Below are 7,541 nucleotides of genomic sequence, written 5' to 3'. Positions count from 1 at the left end.
CCAAGAGTTACAAATGGCCTCATATGGGCTGAAAGACATCATGGTCCATACATGGGCCGGAAGTTACAAAGGGCTGGAATCATATTGGACGGCCCATATGAAGCTACTGGGCTTAATTCTGATAGGCTGTGACGGGCCATGAGTTAACGAGCCGTAAATGGGCTATATATGAACATGCCGTTAATAGGCTTTCCATGGGCTGGCCCGCTACCTTTTGACCAAGTCAAACGGGCCGGCCTTTTCACCGGAATGGGCCTCTGTTGGTCCGTGCCACGTGTCGACCTATCATAGGCGCCTCCTGTCCAATGAGTGGATGACATCTGTCCCAACAGTGAGCCAACATGTGTTTCCTTCGGCCAATGAGAATTTTACATGTGGAAAATCCCCATTGGTCTGGGCTGTTAACGAGTTATTGGATCCAAAACCGGACCCGATAGCTTAACAGCGATCCGTTACGGTGGATGCCACGTGTCGGTTACCCTTGACCAAAGCACTTCCATGATGCGCCATTTATCATCATGGAAGTGGACACTTCCGTGATGATAATTTTGTTAATGTCATGGAACACTTCTACAATAGCACATGTATGACTATCTTGATTCTGTCATAAAATCGTCATGGATGTACATGCATGACAGAAAATGTGACCTACTATGACAAACACGTATCAAAACGGAAGTGTATTTTTTTGTAGTGGTGGTCCACCGCTATATGTAATTGATGACCCACAAGTATAGGGGGTCAATTGTAGCTCTTTTCGATAAGTCAGAGTGTCGAACCCAAAGAGGAGCAGAAAGAAATGACAAGTGGTTTTCAGCAAGGTAATGTCCGCAAGTGCTGAAATTGTAAGTAGCAGAGTAGTTTGATAGCAAGGTAATTTGTGACAAGCAAGTAACGATAATAGTAGCAAAAGTGCAGCAAGGTAGCCTAATCCTTTTGAGGCAAAGGACATGCCAAAACAGTCTCTTATAATAAGCAAAGTGTTCTTGAGGGTACATGGGATTTCCATCTAGTCAGTTTCATCATGTTGGTTTAATTCGTGTTCGGTGCTTTGATAATTTGATATGCGGATGGACTGGTGCTTAGGTGTTGTTCTTACTTGAACAAACCTCCTACTTATGATTAAACCTCTCGCAAGCATCTTCAACTACAAGAAAAGTATTCAGAATAAATTCTAACCATAGCATTAAACTTTTGGATCCAACCAGTCCCTTACGGAATAGCACATAAACTGGGGTTTAAGCTTCTGTCACTCTCGCAACCCATCATGTAGTGGCTACTCTGCAATGCACTCCCCTAGGCCCAAATATGGTGAAGTGTCATGTAGTCAACGTTCACATGACACCGCTAAGGGCAACACAACATACATACTATCAAAATATCGAACACCTATCAAGTTGACATGATTACTTGCAACATGATTTCTCCCGTGACCTCAAGAACAAAAGTAACTACTCACAAATGATAATCATGCTCAAGATCATAGGGGTATTAAATATCATATTGGATCTGAACATATAATCTTCCACCAAATAAACCATATAGTAATCAACTACAAGATGTAATCAACACTACTAGTCACCCACAAGCACCAATCTATAGTTTCGATAACAAGAATGAACACAATAGATGAACTAGGGTTTGAGATGAGATGGTGTTGTTGAAGATGTTGATGGAGATTGCCCTACCAAGATGGGAGAGTTGTTGGTGATGATTCTGACGATGATTTCCCCCTCCAGGAGGGAAGTTCCCCCGGCGAAATCGCTCCGCCGGAGGGCAAAAGTGCTCCTGCCCAAGTTCCACCTGAAGACGGCGGCGCTCCATCCCGAAAGTCTTCTCCTTATTTTTTTTCTAGGTCAAAATGACTTATATACCAGAAGATGGGCACCAGAGGTGGGCCTGGGTGAGCACAACCCACCAGGGCACGCCTGGGCTCCCTGGCACGCCCAGGTGGGTTGTGCCAACCTGGTGGGCCCCCTATGGTAGTTATTTGCTCCAATATTCCTCAAATATTCCATAAAAATTCTCCATGAAGTTTCAGCTTGTTTGGAGTTGTGCAGAATAGATGGCCTGACATAGCTTTTCCAGGTTCAGATTTCCAGCTGCCGGAATTCTCCCTCTTTGTGTATACCTTGCATATTATGAGAGAAAAGGCATTATGATTGGGTTTCACGACCTTAATGATCTTTAGTAGTTGCGAATGCTTGCTAGAGTTCCAATCATAAGTGCATATGATCCAAGTAGAGAAAGTATGTTAGCTTATGCCTCTCCCTCATATAGAATTGCAAGAATGATTACCGATACTTGTTATCGATTGCCTAGGGACAAATAACTTTCTTGTTGACACAAACCCTTTCTCTAAACACCTAATTTTTATTATCTTGCAAAGTAATTCTAGTTTTATTCTTGCAAAGTAGTTCTAGCATCACATCTACAAACTAGTTTCATACTTTTTTCGGTAAAGCGGACGTCAAGTGTGCGTAGAGTTGTATCGGTGGTCGATAGAACTTGAGGGAACATTTGTTCTACCTTTAGCTCCTCGTTGGGTTCGACACTCTTATTTATTGAAGAAGGCTACAAACGATCCCCTATACTTGTGGGTTAACAAGACCTTTTTTGGCGCCGTTGCCGGGTAGTTATAGTGTGGGGTGAATATTCTCGTGTTTGTTTGTTCGCTTTATCATTAAGTAGTTTTTATTTCCTGTTCTAAGTTGTTCTCTATCTTTAGTTATGGATATGGAACATGAAACACCAAAAAAACTAGTTGTACCTACTACTCATGGAGATGGGGAACCTCCTAAAACCCTCGATGCTCGTTATGTAAAAGATATTATGCACTACTTTGATAATCCTGAGAAAACCCCATTCAACTTGATAATGGGAGTAACGTTGGATCAACGTGAATACTTTAGGTATTATCGCTTAACACAAAAAGGGAAACTATTATGGGATCAAATTCATATGTTGCATTGGTATGCTTGGAATTTATGCCAGAGACATGATTATACTTGTTGCTCTAGGATGAATGCTCCACACCTTCCCTTTTCATGCAAATTTAATGATAATGAAACCTTGGCTTCTTATGCTAATGGTATATATGATTACTATGATGTGGAGCAAATAAAATAATTTATTGCTTTTAAGGGTGCTTATGAAATTGAATGTTTGTTTGAAAAGTTCGAAGATTTTGATGATTCAGTTTATAGACCTGAAAATTTTGCTATCCTTAAATATTGCTATGATAATTATAAATTCAAATTCGATATTGATGAATTTATTGAGAGAGTCTCTGCTCTCCAAGAAGAGACTAATATTTTGCAAGAGTCTATGGAAGAAGGAATTGATGAAACTGTGAGCTCATTGGATGAAAAAGATGATGAGGAGAGCGAAGAACAAAAGGAGGAAGAGCGGATTAGCTACCCGTGCCCACCTTCTAATGAGAGTAACTCTTTAACTCATACGTTGTTTAATTTCCCTTCATTCTTACCGAAGGATGAATGCTATGATAATTGCTATGATCCCGTTGATTCATTTGAAATATCCCTTTTTGATGAACTTGATGCTTGCTATGCTTGTGGCCAAGATGCCAATATGAATTATGCTTATGGAGATGAACTTGCTATAGTTCCTTATATTAAGAATGAAATTGTTGCTATTGCACCCACACATGATAGTCCTATTATCTTTTTGAATTCTCCAAACTACACTATATCAGAGAAATTTGCACTTATTAAGGATTACATTGATGGGTTGCCTTTTACCGTTGCACATGATAATTTTGATGAATATAATATGCATGTGCTTGCTGCTCCTACTTGCAATTATTATGAGAAAGGAACTATATCTCCACCTGTCTATGCTTCCAACACGATAAAATTGCAAGGAACTGCTTATGCTATGTATTGGCCTTTACTTGATGTGCATGAATTGTTCTTTTATGACATGCCGACGCATAGGAAGAGAGTTAGACTTCGTGATTGCATGATATATGTTGCTTTGTGCTCATTACTAAATGCTAAATCATTGTTGATTCAAATTGGATTTGATATACCTTGGGATCCGGGTGGATTCGTTACTTGAGCACTTTATGTCTAGCTTAATGGCTTTAAAGAAAGCGCTGCCGGGAGACAACCCGGAAGTTTTAGAGAGTCATTTATTTCGGTTGAGTGCTTTTGTAAAGTTTAAAAACAAAACAAAAATATAGAGGGGAACTTAAAAACCTTTTCACAAAAGAGAAGTGATTTTAAGTTATGCATTGGAGAAGTGAGGGTCGACCTTGAACAGTTGTGTTCATGCTCATGGAAACAATGTTGAATTTTTCATGAAGATTCTCACAAAAATAATTATCCCCCTGTACAATTCCATTGTATTATAAAAATAATGTGCCAATGTTTTCCTTTAGGATGATTAAATTGCTTGTTGGTTTGTGCGGTGCAAAATAGAAAGTTTGGCTGTAGTGCTCGATTTTACATTTTTATTGGAACATCAAACAGTTCTGAAACTTTTTGTACTGTCTTTATATACAAAATGTTTATTTTGTCCTAATTTTCAGAATTTTTAGAGTTACAGAAGTATGGTGGATGTTCGAATCTTTACAGACTATCCTGTTTTCACAGATTACTGTTATAGTTTCATTATTTGCGTATGTTTGAATTCTAGTGGAAGCCTCCTTGACTCGGGGCCATAGAATTGTGATAGCTTACAGTGGGTGATGTTTGTTTATAATTATACAATCATGTTACAGAAGTACATCAAGGGATTTCATTGCCATATTCACTAACCCCGCCACTAAAAGTTCGGTTAAGTTTTGTGTGGATGAAGTGTTTGAAGACCGAGGAGGTCTCGATGCGAGGAGAAGGAGGAGATGCAAGAGCTCAAGTTTGGGGATGCCCAAGGCACTCCAAGTAAATATTCAAGGAGACTCAAGCATCTAAGCTTGAGGATGCCCCGAAAGGCATCCCATCTTTCTTCAAAAATATCGGTATGTTTTCAGATTCGTTTCCTTCACGTGATATGTGCAAACCTTGGAGCGTCTTTTGCATTTAGTTTACATTTTTCATTTATGCACCATGCTGGTATGATATAGTCCATGGTTGATTTATAGAATGCTCATTGCACTTCACTTATATCTTTTGAGTATGGCTTTATAGGATGCTTCATGTGCTTCACTTATATCATTTGAAGTTTGGATTGCATGTTTCTCTTCACATTGGAAACCGTTGTTTGAAGAATGCTCTTTTTATTCACTTATATTTATTAGAGCATGGTCTTTTGTAGAAATAATTAAACTCTCTTGATTCACTTATATATATTTAGAGAGTCAACATGAATTGGTCATTTGCATGGTTAGTCATAAAATCCTACATAAAACTTATGGATCACTGAATATGATATGTTTGATTCCTTGCAATAGTTTTGCGATATAGAGATGGAATATGTGGGAGGTAATAGTAAATGGTTGTGTTTAGTAAGAATATTGGTGTTATGGTTTGTGATTCCCGAAGCATGTACGTATAATCTCTCGTTATGCTATGATGTTGGACCATGATTTATTATTGATTGTCTTTGTTATGAGTGGTGGTCGGGGACGAGCGATGGTCTTTTCCTACCAATCTATCCCCATGGGGGCATGCGTAGTAGTACTTTGCTTCGAGGGCTAATAAACTTTTGCAATAAGTATATGAGTTCTTTATGACTAATGTGAGTCCATGGATTATACACACTCTTACCTTTCCGCAGTTTTCTAGCCTCTACGTTACCGTGCATTGCCCTTTCTCACATCGAGACGTGGTGCAAACTTCGCAGGTGCATCCAAACCCCATGATATGATACGCTCTATCACACAGAAGTCTTACTATATCTTCCTCAAAACAACCACCATACCTACCAATTATGGCTTTTCCATGGCCATTCCGAGATATATTGCCATGCAACTTCCACCGCTTCCGTTTGATGGCTTGAGCATTCATTGTCATATTACTTTGCATGATCATATAGCTGACATGGTAGTTGTGGCTCAGCCACCGTTCATCATTTTTCATACATGGTACGCTAGATCATTGCACATCCTGGTACATGCTAGATGCATTCATATAGAGTCATACTTTGTCATAGGTATCGAGTTGTAATTTTTAATTCTTTTGAGTTATAAGTAAATAGAAATGTGATGATCATCATTATTCATTTTTAGAGAAGTGCCCAAGTGAGGAAAGGATGATGGAGACTATGATTCCACCACAAGTCGGGATGAGACTCCAGACAATGAGAGAAAAAGAAAAGGAAAAAAGAAAAAGAAAAAGAAAAGGAAAAAAAGAAAAAAAAGAAAAAAAGAAAGAAAGAAAAAAGAAAAATAAAAAATAAACAAAGAGAGAAGGGGTATTGTTAGTATCCTTTACCACACTTGTGCTTCAAAGGAGTACCATGTTTTCCATATGGAGAGTCTTCTATATTGTCACTTTCATATACTAGTGGGATTTTTCATTTTAGGATTAGATGCACGCCCACTTAGTTTCCATATTGAGTGTAACATCCCAATTTTTAATTTGGATGTTAATTATTAGGTCATCATATGCATCCATGATTCTTGCATTTTGAATTTGTTTTATTTGGACATTTTGATCCTAGAGACCTTAAGCAACTCAAGGACCATGTGAGAGAGTTGGAGGTTTTCATAAAATTCCATTTTTGAATTTTCAAAATTAGTAAATTGGATCAAGGTGATTTTTATTTGGAATTATTTTTTCATTTATTTCTAAAATAAATAAAATAATGAGAGAAGATAATATGACTTCTTCAAATAGAGGAAATAATGGAAATTTAATTTTGAATAAAAATATTTATTTTATTTGAGATTTTATTCGGTTAAATTAGGAAAAAATGCATTTTTGAAAATTACATTTTAGCCTAGAAAAATGTTCACGTTGTCCTAAATATTAGTAGAGGACCGTGAAAATTATTTTTGGGATTTTAAGATTTTTATTTATTTTATTTTCGGATTTTTTACTTTTTGGCGAAATTATTTATAAAAAAACTCTTTGACTCACTGGGCCGAAGCCCAGCCGGACCGCACCGCCGCCGCCTTTCCCGAGCGGGGAGTCCCGCCCGCCGCCGCCGCCGCTCGAGTCTGAGCCGGACTCCGCCGCCGCCCGTGCCCCCTTCCCCAAGCCGGTCCCCCCTCTTATATAGCCGCCGCCGCCTCCGCCGCCTCTTCCCATTAAGCCACCGCCGCCTGCGCCGCCCCGCCACTGCCTGCCTCACTGCGCCGCGGCCTCGCCGCTTCCCGACGTCGCCTCCCGCCACTCGCGCCACCGCTAGCCGTAGCGGGAGCCTCCGTCCCGCCTCTTCGATCCGCCGCCGCCATTGGTTTTTCTCGCCGCCGGCCGAACCCTTGAGAACCGGTGAAAACCGACCAGTTTCTATGGGTTTTTTTCGATTTTTAGATTAGATCGGTTTTATTTATTTTATTTCGATAATAAGCGAATGTTCAACCGTTTAGCCTGTTAACAAACAAATTCGTTCGTTTGTCTCTGTTAGCGGACTTT

This window comes from Triticum aestivum, chromosome 4A (assembly GCF_018294505.1).
Source record: "Triticum aestivum cultivar Chinese Spring chromosome 4A, IWGSC CS RefSeq v2.1, whole genome shotgun sequence".
Lineage (NCBI taxonomy): Eukaryota > Viridiplantae > Streptophyta > Magnoliopsida > Poales > Poaceae > Triticum > Triticum aestivum.
Note: the sequence above shows the minus strand (reverse complement) of the source record.